Consider the following 24948-nt stretch of genomic DNA (forward strand, 5'->3'; position numbering starts at 1 on the left):
CAGTTTTGAGAGTTGTCCTCCTATCTCTGTCACCATTTTCAGCAGTGACTCTGGACAAGAAAAACATGCTTTATTATGTAATTAAAGCATTTTCCTTAATTTAAAAGTTTGAAAAAAAATATTTTCTATTTTGTCAATTTTTTTTAAATTATTATTTTTTTTATTTTATTTTACGAAAATGATACTAATATCTCAAGTCTGGGCTTCCAGTGCCACTGTGCATTTGTTAACTGGCAAGTCAGTTCACGCATGCACATATGTTGAACTGGTATGTATCACGGGGAGTTGAGCGTCACTCAGCTGCCCCAGTGAAAATTTATTGTTAAACGGCGACAAGTGAAGATTTTTCTACCGCTGCAATAGAAAATCTCTCATATTGCCATTAAATATCATATGCAATAATGTCACATAGGACTGCAATTCTTCTTCTTCATTATAATCATTGTCTTAGTTTACTTTTAAGTGCCACAGAATGTGCAGCGTCACAAGTCAGCAAAAACTAAACAGAATAATATGCAGATAAGTAAGAGGCAAAAGAAATAGTAATAATTCAGAAAGAGACATTAGAGAAAGCAGATACATAAAAGTAGAACAAGTGAAACCTTACAAAACGGATGATGAAATAGAAGGTAGAAACTTGTGAGAGTTAACATTCAAGAGGAATAGAGAAGTAAATTGAGATAATAGTGGTGGAGAAAGATAGGCAAGAGGAAGAGGTAGGTGGAGTATGAGGATGGAGCTGTCTTAGGATGGGGTGAGGTAGGAAGTGTCAGTTGAGTTTTGAGTGAGCACTTGAAAATATTTTAGGTTAGGGGTTAGTATGGTCAAGCAGGACATGGAGTTTCAAATGAGAGAAGCAGCGAAATCCTGAAGGCGGGAGTATGAGGTGGTTACAAGAGATAAGAGTCATTGACAGAAGTAGTGTGAAAGTATGTCTTTACAAGGTAGAAGATGATGGAGGGTGAAGCATTATAGAGGTCTGTATAGGGGCACAGCGGGAGAAGAAGATTAGTCGCAATGCTGCATTCAGGACAGATTTCAGGAGGAACAGACGTTTGACGGGCAGGCCAGAGAGAAAAAGACTACGCCTTGACCAAGCACTCCTCTTGCACCTTGTTCAAGACTGCATCTACACAGTGAATACTCTGGGCCTCATAGAAGTTATTCCCTCAGCTACACTATATGGACAAAAGTAATTGGACGATTGACCATTACACCACATGGACTGTAATGACATTGTATTCAAATGCATATACTTTAATATGGAGTTGGTCCCCTTTTGCAGTGATAACAGCTTCCATTCTTCTTGGGAGGCTATCCACAAGATGTTGGAGTGTTTCTGTGGGAATTTGTGTCCATTCATTCTGTAGAGCATTTATGAGGTCAGGCACTGATATTGGATGAGACGGCCTGGTTCATGGGGGCCAGTCAATTTCTTTCACACTGAACTCATCAAACCATGTCTTTGTAGTCCATGATTTGTGCACCGGGGCACAGTCATTTTGGAATAGAAAAGGGCCTTCCCCAAACTGTTGCCACAAAGTTGGAAGCTTAACATTGTCCGAAATGACTTGGTATGCAGAAGCATTAAGATTGCCCTTCACTGGAAAAAAGGGGCCATGCCCAAACCCTGAAAAATGGCTCCTTACCATTATCCCTCCTCCACCAAACTTCACAGTTGTGATAATTCAGTCAGGCAGGTAACGTTCTCCCAGCATCTGCCAATCCCAGACTCACCCATATGATTGACAAACAGAGAAGTGTGACTCGTCACTCCACAGAATCCGTTTCCAGTGCTTCACAGTCCAGTGTCGGTGTGCTTTACACCACTCCATCTGACGCTTGGCATTGGTCTTGGTGATGTGAGGCTTGCATGCAACTGCCCAGCCATGGAAACCCATTAAATCAAGCTCCCGCGACACAGTTTTTGTGCTTACATTAATGCCAGTCGAAGTTCGGAACACGTCAGCTATGGAAGCAGCAGAGCATTGGCGGCTTTTACGCAACATGTGCTTTAGTAAAAGTTGAACCCACTCTGTGATTTTACATGGTCTTCTGCTTCGTGGCTGAGTTGCTGTTGTTCCTAAATGCCTCCATTTTCTAATAATATCACTTACAGTTGACTGTGGAATAAACAGCAGAGATGAAATTTCACAAACTGTCTTATTGCACAGTTCCACGCTTGAAGTCACTGAGCTCTTCAGAATATCCTATTTTTGTATCACAAATGTTTGCAAATGGAGACTGCATGGCTAGGTGTTTGATTTTATACACCTCTGGCAATGGGTCTGATTGAAATACCTTAATTCAATAATTAACAGGTGTGGCCAAATACTTTTGTCCATATAGTGTATGTATAAAAGTGGTCACACACTTGAGCCTTGTTTTCCAGATTGGATCAGAAGCCACTGGCCAAATGATAAACCTGGTTACTTGGTCAGACCACAACCTCATTTATTTCTAAATTGTAAGTCCTGAAAATAGAACTTTATCCATGGATATGGCCAGGTATCAGCCAATGATGGGTGTTACTCCGCAGGCTCTTACAGGAGATTTGAATCTCTCTGGGTAATGTGCGCCTTAGAGGACCTTTGTTCTCTTGTCCATTACTATAATGGTGATGTAATGGCCGCAATGGACTCTATCACCCGAGTTCATATTCGACGCTGCATACAACACCGCCAAGCACCTTGGTTTCACAACAGTATTGGAGGAGGGGCCGCAGGCTTGAAAGACAAAGGCAGAAGACATGCATGGTGGATTACAAGCTAAAACTAAACAAGCACACTGAAGAATACCAATCTACAATCACCCGTAAGAAGTTAGTGTTACTGTTAAGTGCGATAATTGCAGCAAACAAAAGACCAGCTCAGCTTTTCCATACAGTATAGAGGCTTTGTAGACCAGTATGTCTGCAACTTGACATAACCCTCTTCCAGTTAAGGTGCAATTACTTTGCACTCTTCTCTGCTGATAAAGTATTCTCTGTTTGGGCCGCTATCCTTACAATGCCGTCAAACAAGTGCCAAGGTCTCAAGCTTGTGAATATGGGCTATCTAGCCCCTTGGACTAACTTTGACCCTAGATGTAAAAGACATTACTTAAATTATTCTTAGGTTGCGTTCCACTACCTGTGATCTGGACCCAGCACCAACAAATACTGTAGTACAATGCTCTTTGCAGGCAGGCATTGTTATTAAAACACTAAAGGATGCAGTTGTCAGAGCTCTTTTTAAATTAACCCTTGTCTAAACCCAGACTGTATGACTAACTACAGAATGATATCAAACCTTCCACTTCTAGGGGAGGTTATTGAGAAAGTATACACACAATATTTATGATCCATTCTAGTCAGGATTCACTAGAAGACATAGTACAAAACAGCACAGGAATGTGTGCTTAATAATCTAATAGCAACAGACAGAGACAATTGTTATATCTCAATCCTCCTTGACCTCTGTGCAGCATTTGATACTGTGGACCAGTGCTGAAGATGGCATTAGTTGATCTATACCCTATGAGGAGAGCATTGTGGTAGAGGGATATACAGATCCCTCAACGCAGCCTTCCTGCTCTCACATCTGGATATATTGCAAAATGCTTTTGTCGTGCATGTGCAGTACAGACTTTCTGAGGTGAAAGGTAAGGAAAGTCATAGCCAGGACAGCCTCCTATCAGGTAATCTGTCCTGGTATCATTTATTAAATGGCTGCAAAATACCATTAAATATCATCCTTTATCATTGTGATAAGGAATTATATCTAACTGGGGGCAGATGTAGCCATTAATAAATAGGTCCCTTTCTTTTTTTACTAAAGCATTTCATTAATGCTATTTAATTTTCTTAAAAACTGAAAAGCTGTAAGTATAAACATTATTCCCCACTAAGACCACATACCCATTGACGCTGTTTTTGCAATTTTTAATGCTAGTAAAAATGCCAGTTAAAAGGCATGTCAAATGCAAACATCTTTGCAGTGTTTGTTACTAGCGTTTTTACTAGACTTTGGTGATCACTTTAGTCTTCCCCACTGCATTACCTAATGTAAAGACATTGAATTGGTCAACATGCATTCTTAAAGCTGGAATACAAACAACAAAACTTAACAGTAGTAAAAATGCCAGTGGGTATGGTGACATTAGAAACAAAGGTTGCTATTGTAAAATCTGTTTGGAGAAATTATACTAGCATTAAAACACATGTACTCCAGTGAGTACAAATCCATAGGAAGCCCCCCACCAGCTGCCAACTCGAGACCCCCATTGCCTCACTATAACACCACAGGAGTACATGGTACAAATTAATTTGCCAGAGGTACCTGTGAAGTGAAGGAGAACCTGACCGAACGGTTACATAGGCCATTCTCGATGGCTGCTGTAACTTTTAAAGGTAGCTGTGATGAAGTAATGGGTATACCCATTATATGCTAAAAACTAAGGAACTGCCTGCTGTATAAAAATTGTATGTTATATTTATCCTTTACACTTTTGATGGTGTTTATTTATTAACACATGGGATTTTGAATTTATTGAATTTATTACGTTTTTGTAACACACTTCACTAAGCGCCTATATTGCTTTTTTTCACTTTTTGTATATATATATATATATATATATATATACAAGTTAACCCGTGCATGATATTCATGCATTCTAGTCAAATCAAGCTACTTAAGGTGTTAAAAAGGTTCTTGTCATGCATTTGGGCCATAGCCCAGGCCTCAAACACCAACCACTCCCCACTGTCACCCCCGGCAACCACCAACCACTCCCAACTGTCACTTCTCCTTCAAGAAATATATATATATATTTTTTAAAATCTTTATAAACACTTTTAACAATTAACAAATTAAATTAACAAATTAAAAACATCTTAGTATATCAAATTTCAGCCCTTTCTGAATTTTTTTTTCCACACACACTAAGAATTTAGTAGGTCAGTGTATAACTCCGCCCAGCAGGTGGCACTGCAGCTTGGTTTTATTTTTTCCACACACACACAGACAGACTAACACACGCTACTAGACATTTATATTATAGATATATATATATATGTATATCTATATATACATATAAAGATATAGATATAGATATATATATATATTATAAGGACACAGTCATGTTGCATCTCATAACCAACATTCTGCCATTAGAAATCTGTGAGAGGGGGGGAGGCACGATGTTTGAGGGTCTACATTTTAAAATGTATTAAAGCTATATAGCTGAAATTTGGCAGGCGAATGGAGAACTGTCCACAGGTGCCGCATGCCAAATTTCAGAAAAAAAGAATAAAAAATGACAAATTAGGAATAATCTAAAGTTCAAAATCTCACCGTTATTTTCCACTTCCTGTTTTGCAAAAGTCGCAGGTTTTCTGGGTTTTTCGGGAGAGCGCAACTCGGTGTACAGGGCGTTTAAAAGACATGTGGTCAGTTTTGTTAGAAAGCTATTAGGGCTGAGGAGTGTCTTTGAGGGTTCACAAGTTTGACAAAGTTACAGTTTTTTTACAATTTGGTAAAAAATGCCCCATTTTAAAGATAGGGGATTTCATAACATTTCGCATGTCAGATAGAGGTGTATGCTGGGTGTACATAAAGTGGCTTCACCTGAGAGTACAAATATGGCTGACTGACCATCTCGCTAAGAAATTTTCTTCTGTGAGCAGGAGAATTTAGCTATATTTATTGGGTACAGGGCACACTATACTAGTATTAGCCCTGGCACTGCTCTCATTTCACAGTTTAATAATCTCTCCGAGCGGTGCCAGAGCTGTGTTACAGAACCCGCTTAAACTTCCCACCCCTCAGTGACATCAGTTAATTTATTCACTGCACTGAGCTTGCGGCAAGAAATTTAAAAGTGCTCTGAGGTTTTCTGCTGTGATTTAAAAAAAAAGCGTGAGGTCCCCCCTTTATTCTCTATTAATCCTACTTCTGCCAGACTACTGCTTGTTCCGTCAAAATCGAGGAAATCAGGGAAAGAATTTGCGTGGGCCCCCCGATTTTAAATCCACGATTCTTCTTTCTTGATTGTAGAAAAAATATAAAACAGCTGGACCGCCGCAAACAGCTTCTACTAGGTAGAAGCTCTGGATACGCAATGAGCTTAGCTCAATGCGCTGGGTCTATTTATAGTATTAGGGGATTTTCCCAAAAGCGTGGGAAACCCCTCATAAATAGACCTACTGCAATGAACTAAGTTTAAGTTCATTGCGCATTGGAGCTTTCACAGCTTCTACACTGTAGAAGCTCTGCTTAAAAAAAATGTATATATGTCTCTGTTAGTGTTACATGATTCAAGACTTATACATTTATTTGAATTGGAAGTTATAATATGCTTTACTTTACATATATCATCATTAGATGCTTATCATTTGGTTTTATTGTTTATACTAAGACTTTATTTGAAGATTAAGTGTATTTCTCCTAAATCTGAGAGAATTTTTTTTGCATATTCATCATATATCTAGCAAAAGAGGTTGGTTGTCTCCCGTATCATCTGTTACCATTTATGTGCTGTTTGTAGTTTAACAGCACAATGGTTTACAATATAAAGGAGAGATATGATTATGGAGCTCTGTGAATATGTTAGATATAATAATTCTAAATGATCAAAATTATGATTTAAATATATATTTTTTATGTATTTCTTTTGAAATGTATATTGTTATATATTTTTTTTTTTTAATTTATATATATATATATATATATCCCTGTGAATGTTTTGATGATTCAAGATGGGGAGATTAATGGACTTATCTGAATTGGAAGTTATAATATATTTTATGTATACTACTATTAGATATTGACCATTTGGTTATATACAGGGCCATCTTATCAACATTATGGGCCCCCGGGCAAAGCAGTGCACCGGGGCCCCTATAAATATATATATATATATATATATATATATATATATTAATATATATATATATATATATAGATGTATAGAGATGTATAGAGATACTGATATAGATATAGATATATAGAGATAGAGAAAGATAGATGTACTTGCTCAGTGACCCTTGAAGGTTTTTTTTGCAGGTTTTTTTCTTTTGGAGGATTATTTATTCTAATTAAAAGCCCTGCCTATGGGGCCCCCTTGCCCGTGGGGCCCCCGGACACCTGCCCATCGTGCCCAATGGAAAAGATGGTTCTGGTAATATATTACAAAGACTCCTTTTGAAGTTTAAGTGTACTCCTCCTGAACCCGAAAGAGGAAACATTTGCATATTCACTGCATATCTATTGAAAGAGGCTGATTGTCTCCTTATCATCTGTTTCCATTAACGTGTAGCCCATCATACACACACACATTTTACTGTCATGCAGCCCATCACACACACACATTTTACTGACCTGCTGCCCATCACACACTTATTTTACTGACATGCAGCCCATCACACACACACATTTTACTGACCTGCTGCCCATCACACACTTATTTTACTGACATGCTGCCCATCACACACACACACACTTTACTGACATGCTGCTCATCACAAACACACACATTTTACTGACATACAACCCATCACACACACACACACATTTTACTGATATGCTGCCCATCACACACACTTTACTGACATGCTGCCCATCACACACACACACACACACACTTTACTGACATGCAGCCTATCACACACACACACATTTAACTAACATGCAGCCCATCATTTACCTTATTCATCCCATCCGTGCGCTGCTCCTCACACATGAGATGAGTGCACGTCCCATGTGACACTGGTGCTCAGAGAGATAGAGGGGAGGGAGAGAGAGGGGAAGGAAGGGAACGGATCGGAAGATCCGCGGCCAATGATAGTAGTTGGCTGGTCCCGGAGGAGGAGCCAGCCACCAAGCAATAAAGACTAGGGCCGGTCATTGAACTGGCCCAACATAGACTGATTCTGGCCGGCCCTGGGGGGGTATGCCCCCCTGCCCCCCGGTCCAGCCTGCCCCTGCTAACAACATTCATTCTTTTACCCAATTATAAAATTCTTGAGTCCTTGAATTGCGAGAAATTCGAGGCAAAAGCACTCTATAAATGTCACACTGTCCTTTCCACTCGAGGTTCTAGACAATACAGTTGTCACTCACCGGACCGTGAGTGCCTCTTCTCGGACATTTAGGAACCGTGGCCGTCCTCCATCCTGAGGGTCTGCGCATGCGCAGCCCTTTCCAAACCTTCAGTGTATGTTCCTTTAACTTAATTGGCAGATCAGGCAACCTCCCTATATTAAGCACCTGTGGTCAACACCACGTTGCCTGATCTTGGAGTCTCATTCCCTATGAGTCTCTGAAGGTGTTCCTGTGTTTCCTCGTTATTCAGCCCTGCTGATTCCTGTGGTTTCCAAACCACTTCTACCTCTGTGGTTTCCAAACCACTTCTACTCCTGTGGTTCCCATACCACTTCTACCATCAACTATATCATCGTGACTGTGAGCTGATTCCTATCCGCTGCCTCCGTGCACTACAGTCTTCTAACCACTTCAACTCTACTATGTATTATTGGGACTGTTAGCTGATTCCTATCCGCTGCCTCCGTGCACTTCAGTCTCCTATTCACTTCCATTCACCTGTTCCTGATTGTGACTGCCAGCTGATTCCTATCCGCTGCCTCCGTGCACTACAGTCTTCATCCTGCAACTCGTCTGTGTTTCATCATCGTGACTGCTGCTGATTCTTATCCGCTGCCTCTGTGCACTACAGTCTTCAACCTGCAACTCGTCTGTGTTTCATCATCGTGACTGCTGCTGATTCCTATCCGCTGCCTCCGTGCACTACAGTCTTCAACCTGCAACCCGTTTGTGTTTCATTGTGACTGTTTGGCTGATTCCTATCCGCTGCCTCTGGGCGCTTCAGTCTTCAGCCCTTGTCAACTCTCCCGTGTTTCCTTGAGTCTGCTGCCTATGGTGCTACCCGCTATTCTCCGTGATCAACAGTTCCAGTTCAACTCTGCTCTCCTGTGTCCCATCGTTACTGCACCTGCTGGTTGCTATTGGCTACCTCCGTGTTCCCGCAGAGACCCGCTGCTACTACTCCTCAGCGCGACTTATCCATCTACTGCTGATCCGCTCTCCACGCTTTCCTGTGTTTCCCTGCTGGTCTACCTACCTGTGCGCTGCACCTACTAGACCACCGCTTCACCCATCCAGGGACTTCGCATCCTGCCGGCCTCCTGCCGTTCAGGTATCTCTGCACTCCTGTCTGACTGCCTTCTCCTGAACCACGGTATGCATACTTCTCATTGACTGTGCTGTGTATTGCAAACCTTGCTGGACTGTGTTGGTTCTCCTCTGGAGTGTGCTATCCGCTGAGTCTATTGCCATCATTGACTGTGTTACCTTATGCTGGACTACTTCAAGAGACTTTCTATATTGGCAGTGTTGTTCAGTCATCTATACATTAATATTGTGCATATTACTGTGGTTCAAAGTCAAGGTGCCCGTGTATATCTTGTGTTGCAGTCTCTCCCCGTGCACCTCCTTACATATATATTCAGTGGTACAACTTGCTGAAGGCAGACCACTGATCCCTGTTTCCTGTATCACCTGTTCCATTATCCTCTCACATAGCAGTGGTACAACTTGCTATCGCAGACCACTGACTACCCGGATACCTCCACTTGGATTCCATTCCTTCACTCAGACAGCGGTACAACTTGCTATCCGCAGACCGCTGACTCTCATCACCCCCTCGTTTCTGTTGGACATTCCTCCTCACTATAGCAGTGGTACAACTTGCTACCGCAGACCACTGACTACCTTCACGTGTCCTTTGTCCATACAGTTCCTCGTGTATTACTACTTCCATATTGCCAGTGCTGCTAGTCATAGACTTTCCTGAGCATCTCATCAGCTGCTATTTCCTGTTCCGTGATCACCCTGCTACCAGAGTACCATATTACCACCTATACTGCTCTGGTAAGCCTATCACCTGGTGATCCCTGGGTAAAGACTCCTAGTGCCCGTGACAGTAAGATCAGGCCATGACTGACCCAGATACGGAACCTACCGCTAAGGAGATGCTGCAGCATCTGGTCAGCCGTGTGGAGCAACAGGATGCTCGCCAACAGCTGTTACTTCAATGTTACCAATCGTTAACCTCCCAAGGAACATCTGGACAGACTGTTACAGCTAATATTGAAGCTCCTGTGCTTTCCTCCGTTTCCCCAGTGCCATCCCAGGTGTCTACAGCTCCTACGCTTCACCTGCCTACTCCGTCAAAATATGACGGGGACCCCAAAACTTGTAGAGGTTTCCTTAACCAATGTTCAGTCCATTTTGAACTCCAACCTCAAAATTTTTCTACCCATCGTTCCAGAGTGGCCTATCTTATCTCATTGTTTTCCGGACAAGCCCTGGCTTGGGCCTCCCCTCTGTGGGAAAGAAACGATCCAATTCTACAAGATAGTGCCAAATTCATTTCCACGTTCCGAAGTGTGTTCGATGAACCAGGTCGTGTGACCTCCGCTGCTTCCAGCATTCTTCGTTTACGACAAGGCTCCAATACAGTAGGACAGTATGTCATTCAATTTAGGATCTTAGCCTCTGAACTTCAGTGGAATACTGAAGCATTAGTTGCCGCCTTCTGGCAGGGGCTCTCCGATAAAATTAAAGATGCACTGACTACCCAAGAGCTTCCTTCGTCACTAGAAGATTTGATCTCTCTTTGCCACCGTGTAGATATGAGATTTCGTGAAAGAGAGTCTGAGAAAACAACGGCTGTTAAAGCACCTCTTCGTTCAAATCCTCAATTTCGTCCAGCTCCATCCTCTGTGATTCCCATGGAGATAGGACGTTCCAAATTATCTTCAGAGGAGAGGAAACGAAGAGTAAAGAATAGACTCTGTATCTATTGTGCTGATTCCACGCATACGCTCAGCTCTTGCCCTAAGAGATCGGGAAATGCCAGGCCCTAACTAGTTCTGGAGAGGTGAAGTTAGGGTCCCTGGAGTCCTCTCCATTGTCTATGAAATCTAAAGTCTGCGCCTTTGATGTGACTATCTCCCTTGCTACCAAATCCTTTGAGTCACAGGCATTGATTGATTCCGGAGCAGCAGGAAATTTCATTTCTAAATCACTAGTGAATCAATGGTCCCTACCAGTGATCACTTTAAAAACACCCATTACTGTGACGGCTATAGATGGATCACGTCTCATCAATGGTCTCATCACCCAGAGTACGTCTCCAGTAACCCTTCAGATTGGTGTACTACACCATGAAGAAATTTCGTTTTTAATTCTTCCAGTTACGACAAGTCCGATTGTCTTAGGCCTTCCATGGCTTCAGTGTCACTCTCCCCAGATTGACTGGCGCACTCCTCAAGTTACGTCTTGGGGGTCTGAATGTCACCATCGTTGTCTTTCTCAAGTGACTCCTCTTAAAGTACAGCAATCTTCCATCACATCTTCCTCCCCGGGACTCCCTCCTCAGTATGCTTTATTTGCCGATGTGTTTGATAAAGCTCAGTCTGAACGTCTTCCTCCTCATCGTTCTTGGGATTGTCCGATCGACCTTCTACCTGGCAAGACTCCTCCCAGGGGCCGGGTCTATCCTCTCTCGTTGCCTGAAACTCAAGCCACTTCTGAGTACATACAGGAGAATCTCCAGCGTGGCTTCATTCGACCTTCCACCTCTCCCGCTGGAGCTGGGTTCTTCTTCGTCAAAAAGAAGGATGGATCATTACGCCCTTGTATAGATTTTCGTGGACTCAACGCCATTACTATCAAGAATCGGTATCCCATTCCGCTGATCACTGAGCTATTTGATCGCATCAAGGGAGCTCGGATATTTACTAAGTTGGATCTTCGTGGTGCCTACAATTTAATTAGAATCCGTTCCGGTGATGAATGGAAGACCGCGTTTAACACCAGAGATGGGCATTACGAATATTTAGTAATGCCCTTCGGGCTGTGTAATGCCCCCGCTGTTTTCCAAGGTTTCATCAATGAGATCTTTCGGGACTTATTATATGTATGTGTCGTTGTCTACCTGGACGACATATTGATCTTCTCACAGGACCTGCCTTCTCATCACCAACATGTGGCAGAGGTCCTCTCCAGACTGCGGAAAAACTCATTGTTCTGTAAATTGGAAAAATGTTCATTCGAATTACCCCAGATTCCATTCTTGGGGTATATAGTTTCCGGAGTTGGCCTGAAGATGGATCCAGACAAAGTAAATGCTGTACTACATTGGCCTCAGCCAACTACTCTTCGTGCCATCCAGCGTTTTTTAGGTTTTGCCAATTACTATAGACGCTTCATTCAAGACTTCTCGTCCATTGCATCTCCTATTGTGGCCCTGACTCGTAAAGGGGCTAATACTAAGCAATGGTCATCTGAGGCTCTCCAAGCCTTCCAAATTCTCAAAGAGTCCTTCTCGTCTGCTCCCATTCTTCGACAGCCTGATGTGACACTTCCCTTCTTCCTAGAAGTAGATGCCTCTAATGTGGGCTTAGGAGCCATTCTCTCCCAACGCTCGGAGCAACAAAAATTACATCCTTGTGCCTTCTACTCTCGGGGTCTTCTGCCCGCCGAGAGAAATTACACTATCGGGGACAAGGAGTTGCTGGCCATCAAAGCTGCATTAGAGGAATGGAGATACTTGTTGGAAGGAGCTCGTCATCCGGTGACGATCTTCACAGATCATAAGAACTTGTCATATTTGCAATCTGCTCAATGCTTGAACCCTCGTCAAGCAAGATGGTCTCTTTTCTTTTCCCGTTTTGAATTAATTATAACCTTCAAACCAGCCGCTAAGAACAAGAAAGCTGACGCTCTATCTCGAGCTTTTGTGACGTCCTCTGATGTAGAAGAGGTTCCCAACCATGCTATTCTAGACCCCAAATGTATTTCTCTGGCTGCTTCATCCACCAAAATGCTACCATTTGGGAAGACCCTCGTGCCTCCTACCCTGAGGAGGAAAATCCTTTCGTGGTACCATGCCTCTCGTTTTTCTGGACACGCCGGTGAACATAAGACCTTTGAGATGCTCTCTCGAAGTTACTGGTGGCCTTCAATGAGGAGAGACGTCAAAGAGTTTATTGCTTCCTGTGATTTATGTTCTCAGTTCAAATCCTCCCGCAGAACTCCAGCAGGGTTGCTGCGACCACTACCCATTCCGTCCAAGCCTTGGACCCATATTAGTATGGATTTCGTTACTGATTTGCCACCAAGTAAGAATCACAATACTATTTGGGTAGTGGTAGACAGATTTTCGAAGATGGCTCATTTCGTCCCTCTGTCCGGTTTACCTTCTTCGTCTACTTTGGCTGAACACTTCATTAAAGAAATCTTCCGCATCCATGGATGTCCGTCTGAGATTGTGTCAGATAGAGGAGTACAATTCGTTTCCAGATTCTGGCGGGCCCTTTGTAAAACTTTGGGCATACGATTAGCTCTCTCATCGTCTTACCATCCGCAATCTAACGGACAAACGGAACGAGTCAATCAAGATCTTGAGACTTTTATTAGGATGTTTTCTTCAGCCAACCAAGACAACTGGGTAGAATTGCTCCCTTGGGCTGAATTCGCCCATAACAACATGTACCATGAGTCATCATCCAAAACTCCATTCTTTGTGGTCTACGGTCACCATCCGTCTTTTCCGGAATTTCCTGCCCTCCCACCCACCCAAGTTCCTGCTGTGGAGACTACTTGTCAGACCTTCAAAAATATCTGGTCTCAGGTCAAGACCTGTTTAAAGAAGACATCTAACAAATATAAGTCTTTCGCAGATAAGAAGAGGCGGGCTATTCCACCACTAAAAATTGGAGATCGGGTTTGGTTATCTACCAAAAATATTCGTTTGAAGGTTCCATCTATGAAATTCGCTCCTCGTTTTATTGGTCCATATAGGATCATTCAAGTTATCAATCCAGTATGCGTTAAACTTCTTCTTCCTAAGAATCTTCGGATTTCCAATGCCTTCCATGTGTCCTTACTCAAACCTCTCATTATCAACCGCTTCTCGACTCCTCCCTCAGCACCGCAGCCAGTTCAAGTTCATCAGGAGGAGGATTTCGAGATTACTGAGGTATTGGATGCAAAAATTTCGCGAGGAATCCTCCGTTTCCTCGTTCATTGGAAGGGCTTTGGTCCTGAAGAACGTTCATGGATCAAAGCTGAAGATCTTAATGCTCCTGCTCTTCTGAAGAAGTTTTATTCCAAAAATCCGGACAAGCCCGGTTCCAGGCGTTCTGTGCCCACCTTTAAAAGGGGGGGTACTGTCACTCACCGGACCGTGAGTGCCTCTTCTCGGACATTTAGGAACCGTGGCCGTCCTCCATCCTGAGGGTCTGCGCATGCGCAGCCCTTTCCAAACCTTCAGTGTATGTTCCTTTAACTTAATTGGCAGATCAGGCAACCTCCCTATATTAAGCACCTGTGGTCAACACCACGTTGCCTGATCTTGGAGTCTCATTCCCTATGAGTCTCTGAAGGTGTTCCTGTGTTTCCTCGTTATTCAGCCCTGCTGATTCCTGTGGTTTCCAAACCACTTCTACCTCTGTGGTTTCCAAACCACTTCTACTCCTGTGGTTCCCATACCACTTCTACCATCAACTATATCATCGTGACTGTGAGCTGATTCCTATCCGCTGCCTCCGTGCACTACAGTCTTCTAACCACTTCAACTCTACTATGTATTATTGGGACTGTTAGCTGATTCCTATCCGCTGCCTCCGTGCACTTCAGTCTCCTATTCACTTCCATTCACCTGTTCCTGATTGTGACTGCCAGCTGATTCCTATCCGCTGCCTCCGTGCACTACAGTCTTCATCCTGCAACTCGTCTGTGTTTCATCATCGTGACTGCTGCTGATTCTTATCCGCTGCCTCTGTGCACTACAGTCTTCAACCTGCAACTCGTCTGTGTTTCATCATCGTGACTGCTGCTGATTCCTATCCGCTGCCTCCGTGCACTACAGTCTTCAACCTGCAACCCGTTTGTGTTTCATTGTGACTGTTTGGCTGATTCCTATCCGCTGCCTCTGGGCGCTTCAGTCTTCAGCCCTTGTCAACTCTCCCGTGTTTCCTTGAGTCTGCTGCCTATGGTGCTACCCGCTATTCTCCGTGATCAACAGTTCCAGTTCAACTCTGCTCTCCTGTGTCCCATCGTTACTGCACCTGCTGGTTGCTATTGGCTACCTCCGTGTTCCCGCAGAGACCCGCTGCTACTACTCCTCAGCGCGACTTATCCATCTACTGCTGATCCGCTCTCCACGCTTTCCTGTGTTTCCCTGCTGGTCTACCTACCTGTGCGCTGCACCTACTAGACCACCGCTTCACCCATCCAGGGACTTCGCATCCTGCCGGCCTCCTGCCGTTCAGGTATCTCTGCACTCCTGTCTGACTGCCTTCTCCTGAACCACGGTATGCATACTTCTCATTGACTGTGCTGTGTATTGCAAACCTTGCTGGACTGTGTTGGTTCTCCTCTGGAGTGTGCTATCCGCTGAGTCTATTGCCATCATTGACTGTGTTACCTTATGCTGGACTACTTCAAGAGACTTTCTATATTGGCAGTGTTGTTCAGTCATCTATACATTAATATTGTGCATATTACTGTGGTTCAAAGTCAAGGTGCCCGTGTATATCTTGTGTTGCAGTCTCTCCCCGTGCACCTCCTTACATATATATTCAGTGGTACAACTTGCTGAAGGCAGACCACTGATCCCTGTTTCCTGTATCACCTGTTCCATTATCCTCTCACATAGCAGTGGTACAACTTGCTATCGCAGACCACTGACTACCCGGATACCTCCACTTGGATTCCATTCCTTCACTCAGACAGCGGTACAACTTGCTATCCGCAGACCGCTGACTCTCATCACCCCCTCGTTTCTGTTGGACATTCCTCCTCACTATAGCAGTGGTACAACTTGCTACCGCAGACCACTGACTACCTTCACGTGTCCTTTGTCCATACAGTTCCTCGTGTATTACTACTTCCATATTGCCAGTGCTGCTAGTCATAGACTTTCCTGAGCATCTCATCAGCTGCTATTTCCTGTTCCGTGATCACCCTGCTACCAGAGTACCATATTACCACCTATACTGCTCTGGTAAGCCTATCACCTGGTGATCCCTGGGTAAAGACTCCTAGTGCCCGTGACAACAGTCTTTAATTATAATTCAGGAAAGTCTGATCACTGGGCATACAATAACCCACTCCCTTTGATTTCATTGTGGCAACTATGATTTATCTGTCACACTCATGTTAGAAAAGATTTAGAGTTTATACGAAAACTGTAATCCCCCCAGTGAGTGTTTTTTAAATACACATGTCTTTTGTATTTATATATTTGGTTTAAATAGCTCACATTTTCTTTGGCAAGATGATGTCCCATTATTTTTATTTCATAATTAATAAAAGTTACGTTTTAGTGTGGACTGCCGTTTAGCCTTTTCTTACGAACTCTGTTTCGTTTCTCTTTTTCCAGAAATTACTCACAAGGCTAGCACCCCCTCCTGTATAAAATTGAATTCATTCAGGAGATATAAATATCACACCGGGGGTTCCCCTTTTCTCTTTTTTTCTTCTTGTGTGGAGCATTCCTTTCTCGTTTCTTGATAGTGAGCATAGCAGCACCGGCGTGAGAACGAGCCAAGCGACCAGCATCCCCATCCTGATCCTACCCACTAACACTACACTACGGCACTGAACCCCTCATACTACACCCTACAGCACTGCACCTACCCTCTCACACTACACCCCTAAAGCTCTGCACCTACCCCCTCACACTACACATGAACAGAACTGAACTTAACCCCTTACTACATATCTACACCACTGCATGTACCCCCCTTCACACTACACCTCTACAGCACTACACCTACCCCTCACACTACACCTCTACAGCACTGCACATACCCCGCTCACACTACAGCACTGTACCGCACCCCTCTCATTGCACCTCTATAGCATTTCACAACACCTCTCACAAGTCTAACAGTCTATGTACCCCACTGCATCCCTTAAAAATACCAAAGTATCAGCCCATAAGCTTAATCCTTAAACCCACCCAAGAGACATGAACTGCAACTAGTATCCCTCTCCTCACACATGAGAACTGTACCCCTAAAAATACACCGTTCAGTTAATTCTCTACACTGCATCTCAAGCACCCCTCCCACACTGCATATCTCATTTCACTGTATCCCTCCCACACTGAATCACATGCAGCCCTCGTACACTGCACTCTCATTTCACTGCTCCACCTCTGCACCCATCACACTACACTCCTCACAAACCTCCCTGCACTGCTCACCCACTTCTCTGTTCTTTCACCCACTTCCAGGGTCGCCATCAGGGGGGGTACAGTCAGTACAGCTGTAAGGGGCACGGACAAACAGGAGTGTCTATCCAGGCACCCTGAACTGTCCGGGCCCCTTAGTCTGACCATTCTGCCCCTCGCGATGCTGCGGCTTTAAGACACCATTTGACTGGGATTGTGCGGAGCGGTGATGTCATCACTGTACGTCACGCTCCCATTCTATCAGTGACCAAGAGCCGTAGCATTGCTTCAAGAAAAAGGTACGTTTTTTGAGCATTTATTATGATGGAGGGGCATTTATTATGATAGGGGAGGAGGTGAGCTGAGCATTTTCTGTGATGAAATGGTGAGGAGGGGAGTGGAATATTTACTGTAATGGGATGGTGAGGGGGAGAGCGGAGCATTTGCTGTGATGGAATAATGAGAGGGCATTTACTATAATAGGAAGGGAGCAGAGAATGTACCGTGCAGAGGGAGGAGGCACATGTACGGTGTAGAGGGACGGGGGAGAGTCTGCCACATTAATTAGTACTGGGCCCCACAGATTCTGATGGCAGCCCTGTCTAGAGGACACATTCAGATTTTTAGACTACAGAGAAGCTACAGTAAAAGTGCTTAATAATCTGCCAGTACAGCAATATATGTGTGAGAGATCAGCAGTACTGTCAGAGATCGTGCAGTAATGATGTTAGTGAAATCTGTCGGCAGGATTCTCACGTCCTGTTCAATACAGCATATCAGCAGTTCTCTAGAATGAAATCTAATACTCACTGAAACATAGATTGTTTTTTTTTTTGTTTTTTTTTTTAATTATTCACCTGCCTTGCATTTTTAAAGGATTTGTGCACTGATGCCGGGCACTGTCGTGATAGCACACGACCGGTGGGGAGCATTAAGTGCTGTAGAGACACAACCAATCAGAGACCATCCTGCTTACTGTCACTACTGACAGTGAGAGCAAGCAGCACGATCAGTGCTTGGGTCAACACTCTGCCTTCCCCACATACGTCTTGATTCGATCTGCCCTTCTACCTGCGCCATATACTTTCCCCGTGTCTCCCCTGTCCCGGGGCCCCAGCCAGCACCTATGAGCAGGATTGGGACCACCACTGGCTCCCTGCTCTCCTGAGACTCCAGCACAACCCTTTCTAAAGTATATTGTACATAGCTGCATACTTACATTACCCCCTTAAGTGCAGCGTTACCAGCGTCGCCTATCCCACTGATGTCAGCAAGTCGCGCTGGCGTCTTTCTGCATCGGGATTTGCTGAAGCCGGTTTCACAAAAGAGTCTTCATGGAACCTCATCTGGAATCAGCCGTCCGGACTGAAGATGTTGGGGTAAGTGTTGTTGGTGTACTCAGCACCGTTAGGCGCTACCCCACCCCCAGACCCTGGCGCTGTGGTGTTGGTGATGGCGACTTCAGGCAACCAGAGCTTTTTGGTTCTGCTGCTTCTAACAGCTATTTGGTTCTTTCATCTCAGCTAAGCTGAAAACGCAGAGCCATACCTATGGTACATGTCAAGGAGAGTGGGTGCACCCAGCTTGGCTTCACATGAGAATGCAGATATGACTGACTATTTTCGATAAGAGTGTTCATTTTGCCACACCATGTAGGAGATTGCAGCAGCTCCAAGAACAATTTAATTTGCCCTGCCACCAACTTAAGCAAGAGGTGTTAACAAGGTAGAATTCCACCCTGTACATGCTGCAGAGGATGGAGGAACAGCTCAAAGCGATACAAGCGTATTGCACAAGCCATGAAATTGGGAAAGGAGAGGAAATGTATTTCAGTCTTGCACAGTGGAGAATCCTTTCTGTGCTGTGCAAGGTGCTGAAACCATTTGAAGTAATTGTTACAACCCACCGGTCCTCGCTCCAGCGCCTGCGATCCTCTCTTTCTTCCGGGTCGCGGCGGCGCTGTCACATGACAGTTGGGGCGGGGAATTCAAATCTACAACACTACTAAAGTCCTGCTCTGACTCCTGGAAAGCGTCAGAGCAACTTCCTATGTACCCTGACTAGGTGCTTCTCGTGTGTCTACCGTGTACCAGTTCCTTGCAGGCTTTTCAGACATTAACTTCATGTGTACCAGACCCAGGCTTGCTGACTACGTATTATCTCCACTCCAAGTGTACCAGACCCAGGCTTGCTGACTATGTATTATCTCCACTCCAAGTGTACCAGACCCTGGCTTGCTGACTACGTATTATCTCCACTCCAAGTGTACCAGACCCAGGCTTGTTGACAACGTATTCATCTCCATTCCAAGTGTACCAGACCTCAGCTATCCTGATACTACCTTCCAGTTCCAGTGTTACCGTGGGCTACCTCCTACATCCAGGGCCATCTTTCCCATTGGGCACGATGGGCAGGTGCCTGGGGGCTGAGGGGGAAAGGGGGCCCTGGCAGGTCTGCTGCTGTAAAAAAAATCCTGTAAAGAAGAAAAAAAAAAAAACTTACCTTTTGCGGTCACCTGACCATTCAGGTCAGGTGACGATCCGGCTCACTCCCTGGTCCTCTCTTCCGTGATGTGCTCACAATGAATGTCGGGCGTGATGACGCCATCACGCCAGACATTCACTGCGAGCACAGCATGGAGGAGCACAGCGAAGAGGATTCAACTTATCGCGATTTAAAGATAAGTGAAGAGGTGGATTTAAAAAAAAAATAAAAAGTGACTTTACTTTTATAGTTGAAATTGTATGGATCGTTTAAGTTGGGTATATATATATATATATATATATATATATATATATATTAATATATATATATATATATATATATATATATATCCTTTTTTTTTTTTTTACTTATATATTTATATATAGGGGCCCCGGTGCACTGCTGTGCCCGGGGGCCCATACTGTTGTTAAGGTGGCCCTGCCTACATCCTTACCTGTAGAGGCAGACCAGTGGACCGCGACCTGCGATCCTCCGCAGCAAAGCCCATCCCGCCTTGCGGCGGTTCTTGGTGAACACCAGGGGGTTCGTTAGACTCCGCACCACCGGCCGGCCAGCACTGATCTAGAGTAAGGCAAGTACTCCATATTCATTACTTACATTGCTACATCAGTATTACAGTTATGACATGTGAAGTGAGTTCAGACTCTGCGTAAGTCATTCTCTTAATTCGTTTTTTTGAAAAGCAGCTTGACAAACTGAAGGAGTGGATGAAAGAAAGCAATTCCGCAAAGTATGTAGCCTTGTAGAAGAAGTACTTAATTCGCTTCGCAATGATCCAAGAGTTATTAAAATCTTGAAGTCGGATCACTACGTTTGGGCAACTGTGTTTGATCCGAGGTTTAAGACCTACATCGATTCTATGCTTCCAAATGACCGAGATCAAAACAGTTGCAATGAGCTATTGGTCAGCAAGTTGTCCACTGAACTGGGCCTTGGCTTGACGACGTCTCCTCCTTCAGTTTCTCAGGCAGCTGCTGCTCGATAAAAATTGCACTTTCCAAAGACAAGCAGGGATGACACAGGTGGCAGACCACAACAGTTTGACATCTGGACTGGTTTGAAAGATTTTACCAAAAAAGTGTGACCTCGGCCAGAACTCCATCCAGTCCTACTATTAACATGCAAAGGATGATGGAGGATTATTTTCAAGAGTTAATTCATATGGAAATGTCATACAGTCCCTTTCCATACTGGGATGAAAAACAAGTCATTGGAAACCCATGTACAAACTTGCTTTGCAACACCTAAGCTGCCCACCCTCCAGTGCATAGTCAGAAAGAGTATTCAGCACAGCCGGGAAACTTGTCAGTGATCGATTTAGGAGGTTACTTCCTAAAAATGTGGAAAAGATGGTGTTCATCAAAATGAACTACATCTTCCACAAGGAAGGCCTTTACCGGCAAATACATCCAAGTACTGACACTTCTCTAATGGCGGATTCCAGCGGAGATGAATTAATTGTCTGTGATGATGATGTACACACTGATGAGGGTGAGGATGATGTTGAAGATGATGACAACATCATCTTGACAGTGTAGAATTCACTTCACATCATTGTTGGTCTAAGATGCCTTTAGGCCATTGATAGCTTATTTAAGGAGGGTCTAGGAGGGATTAAACTGTATTTTTCTGATTTTGCACTAATAAGTGTAGGGTGTAATATACACCCAAAGAGAAAAGATGCTTTGGGTAGTTTGATTTATCGCACAGTCTTTGTAGGCTGCATTGTTTTAACTTTCACTATAAGTGTAGGATGTAATATACACCTAAACAGAAAAGATGCTTTGGGCATTTTGATTTATCGTACAGTCATTGCAGGCTGCTTTTTTGTAACTTACACTATAAGTGTAGGGTGTAATATACACCCAAAGAGAAAAGGTGCTTTGGGCATTTTGATTTATCGTACAGTCTTTGCAGGCTTCTTTTTTGTAACCTACACTATAAGTGTAGGGTGTAATATACACCCAACTGGCTTTTTACTTTGAATTTCAATAGCTCTTTTTAGTGCGTTGTCTGGCACCCTGGAGTGGTGTGTGTCTGATAAAAGCACACATCCCAGGGGGGTCAGCGCTCGTTGCCATGTATTAGCTTTAGAATTACCTCACTTATCCAAGAAACAGGTGGAGCAATCGAACGTTGCCATGTATTACAATGTAGAATTATCTCACTTATCCAAGAAACAGGTGGAGCGCTCGTAAAAACTGTTTCCTAGATGTGGTACGAACTGTTGTGTGTTTGGGTCATTGCTCTGTCGCTTACCATCCAGCCAGATCGCTGCAGTATTTGGCTGAAAGTGTATGAAAAGCATATTGTGACCTGTGAGATTGTCACAATTGAATGGAAATGACTGCAAATTAGTGTTAGTGAGGTTAATAATAATGTAGGTACAAAATAATACCTAAATTATGTTATTTTAGCCCAAAAATGTAATTTTTTTAAAAAATTGCAAAACCAAAACCAAAACACGCAAGGTCGGTTTTGTCAAAACTAAAACCAAAACCAAAACACGAAGCTAATCCAGATCCAAAACAAAAACCAAAACACTGGGGTCAGTGAGCATCTCTAATATAAACAGACAATATCTATCAGTGAAGGTTAGATGTGGTGACCAAATTTTATTAGAATCATTGCCCAGTATTAATATAGGTAGTAGGAACAGTAGCACAAAACTGGAAATAGACCTAAGAAGGGATTATAACAGTGTGACAATGTATATAAAGGCAAAGGGAGATGTAGGAAAGAGAAGGGGGGGTGAGACCAAAACCGGGACTCCCGGGGGCAGAGTGACAATATGAGACACTCTGAGGAAGGTAACCAATCACCCCAAATTTGAGAGAATTTGTGGGTATTTAGATATGCAGAATTTTTTTTTTCTATAGATGCCAGGTACCAGATTTTATTAAGCAGTTGCTGTCTAGAGGGGGGATCAGGGTTTTACCAATGCTTTGCAATTAGACATCTGGCAGCACTGAGGATCTGAACAGACAGTTTGTCTGCATGTTTATCTAGGGCCTCAATAGGGGAGCCGAGAAGAAATGACCATGGACATTTGGAGACCTGCACAGTAGTAGATTCACTGTTGAGAGCAGCAACATCATCCCAGAAAGAGGCCATACGTGGGCAGGACCACCAGACATGGAGAAAGGACTCCTGTTCTCCATAACCTCTTCAATATGAGTCAGAGGTGGAACCATGGATTCTTTTTAGGCTGGTGGGGACCAGGTACCAACAATTATATATTTTATGTGCGTTTTCTTTGGCAAGGGATGAGATGGATGTCTTAGAGTCTCTCTCTCTAATTGTTGCCCAAGTATCCTCATCAGACGGTCCACCCAAGTCAGCCTCCCACCTGAATTTATGGATGGGGGTGTTGGTTTGTTTGTAGGAAACTAGGAGGCCATATAGTGGGGAAATATTCCCCTTTGCAGAGGCCAGTGTGCACATAGGGATTCCAGGGGGGTTAAAGGTCTTGTTATATCAGGTTTAGGAAGGGAGTCAACATAGTGTTTCATTTGGAGAAAAGTAAACGGGCTGAATTAGGGAAGTCTTGCCAGGATTTGTTATTTATTATTTCCTAAATATGTAATATCAGTTTTGAAAATGGAAAATAAAGATTACATAAAAAAACACAACATAATAGTTCCAGTATAATATGTGTTGTTGACTTCATATAGACACAACCTCCCACTGCCAGGCACTGGAGAAGTTGTAAAGCGCCCCACCCAATCAGACCAGGTATGGTGCAGCTACTCAGAACACCAGCCGATATAAACCAATAAGATCAAAACTAAAATTCAATTATTGCAGCCTTGTACAGGTTATTAGAACTATAACACACAGACTCTTTTGTAGAGAATGCTCTTAACCTGCAATATGTATCCAGTTGTGACTAAAAGCTATAGCTTATGTTTAGAAAAGCAATGAGAGATTTTAATAAGTATAATAATAATAATGCATTCAGATGCAAACCTTTAAGGTTAAATACAAATACATTTTATATTACAAAAGGTGCAATTAAACCAAAGAAAGACATTGTAATGTTTTAAAAAAAATCAATAATCAAATGACAATGTTACACTGAGAGACAAGAGCCCCATCCTAAATCTATGCAGCTGAGACAATTATTATTAGATTTTATTTAAACCTTTCTTTGATTTTTTCAACTTAAGCAAATTACGGATAGAGGGCATGTACTGCCAATACAATGCAGTGTGCTTGCATTTATAGCAAATACAAAATAAATCATATTAATTTTGTGGATTCCAAGGCCTTTTATTTACAATAATAACTGTCACGAACAGCACTCACCTGAGACTGCGTGATGCATGTGTGACACAGGGTTAACCAAAAAAACAACCACCTGGTCTGTCTAAAATGATTAAATCCTTCCCTATCTATGCCACACACTAGGTTTGCGATACTAATTATGCCACCACCAAGGTTTTTTCTGACAAGAGCTGACACTCTTATTTAGGAAGCCTTCGGTTCTCCCTAGCAATTAATCTAACACAATTTACTTTAATCAGAGTTAACATAAACCACAATGTTCGCCCCGTTTAAATTATGTAGCGCCTGGACCAAACTGTCGCGTGAATTCGTAAGAACACAGAGACTTGAACTTATTAAGTGTAATTTAATATGGAAAATACATCCACAATGCTTAAGATAAACAGATAATAAAAGGCGTACAAATATAAAGTATTTGTTTCTTATAAAATAAAAAGGATAAAACACAGAATTGATACCTCACTTAGAATCAAGTTTCTGGTGCTGGGAGAAGCACTATGCAACTCACCTATTTATGATATCACCTATTTATGATATTAAATAGGATTCTTGCCAATAACTGCACTGCTTTTCTTTCCAGAATATATTACCATGACTATACTACTCCTAATCAGGAGCCTGTATCATGTCTAAAGACCTGGAGGGTAAAGCACTGACATAAACAATGGAATATTAATCAAAAAGTCAGCAAAACAGTGTCTCACAGAGCTAGGGTGTGAACGTCATTACCATGAAGTCTATTCTTGTGAATAGGATTGGCGTATCTGCATATTGTCCCTAGGAAGTAACTTATAACAAATCTCTACCTTTCATCACAATAAAGTCATTTAAATTCTATTTAAATATTGATTGATTTGTCATTATCTAGAGAATCCACAGTAGTAACATCCAAGCTGACAACATGGGGCAGTG

This window comes from Mixophyes fleayi, chromosome 5 (assembly GCF_038048845.1).
Source record: "Mixophyes fleayi isolate aMixFle1 chromosome 5, aMixFle1.hap1, whole genome shotgun sequence".
Lineage (NCBI taxonomy): Eukaryota > Metazoa > Chordata > Amphibia > Anura > Limnodynastidae > Mixophyes > Mixophyes fleayi.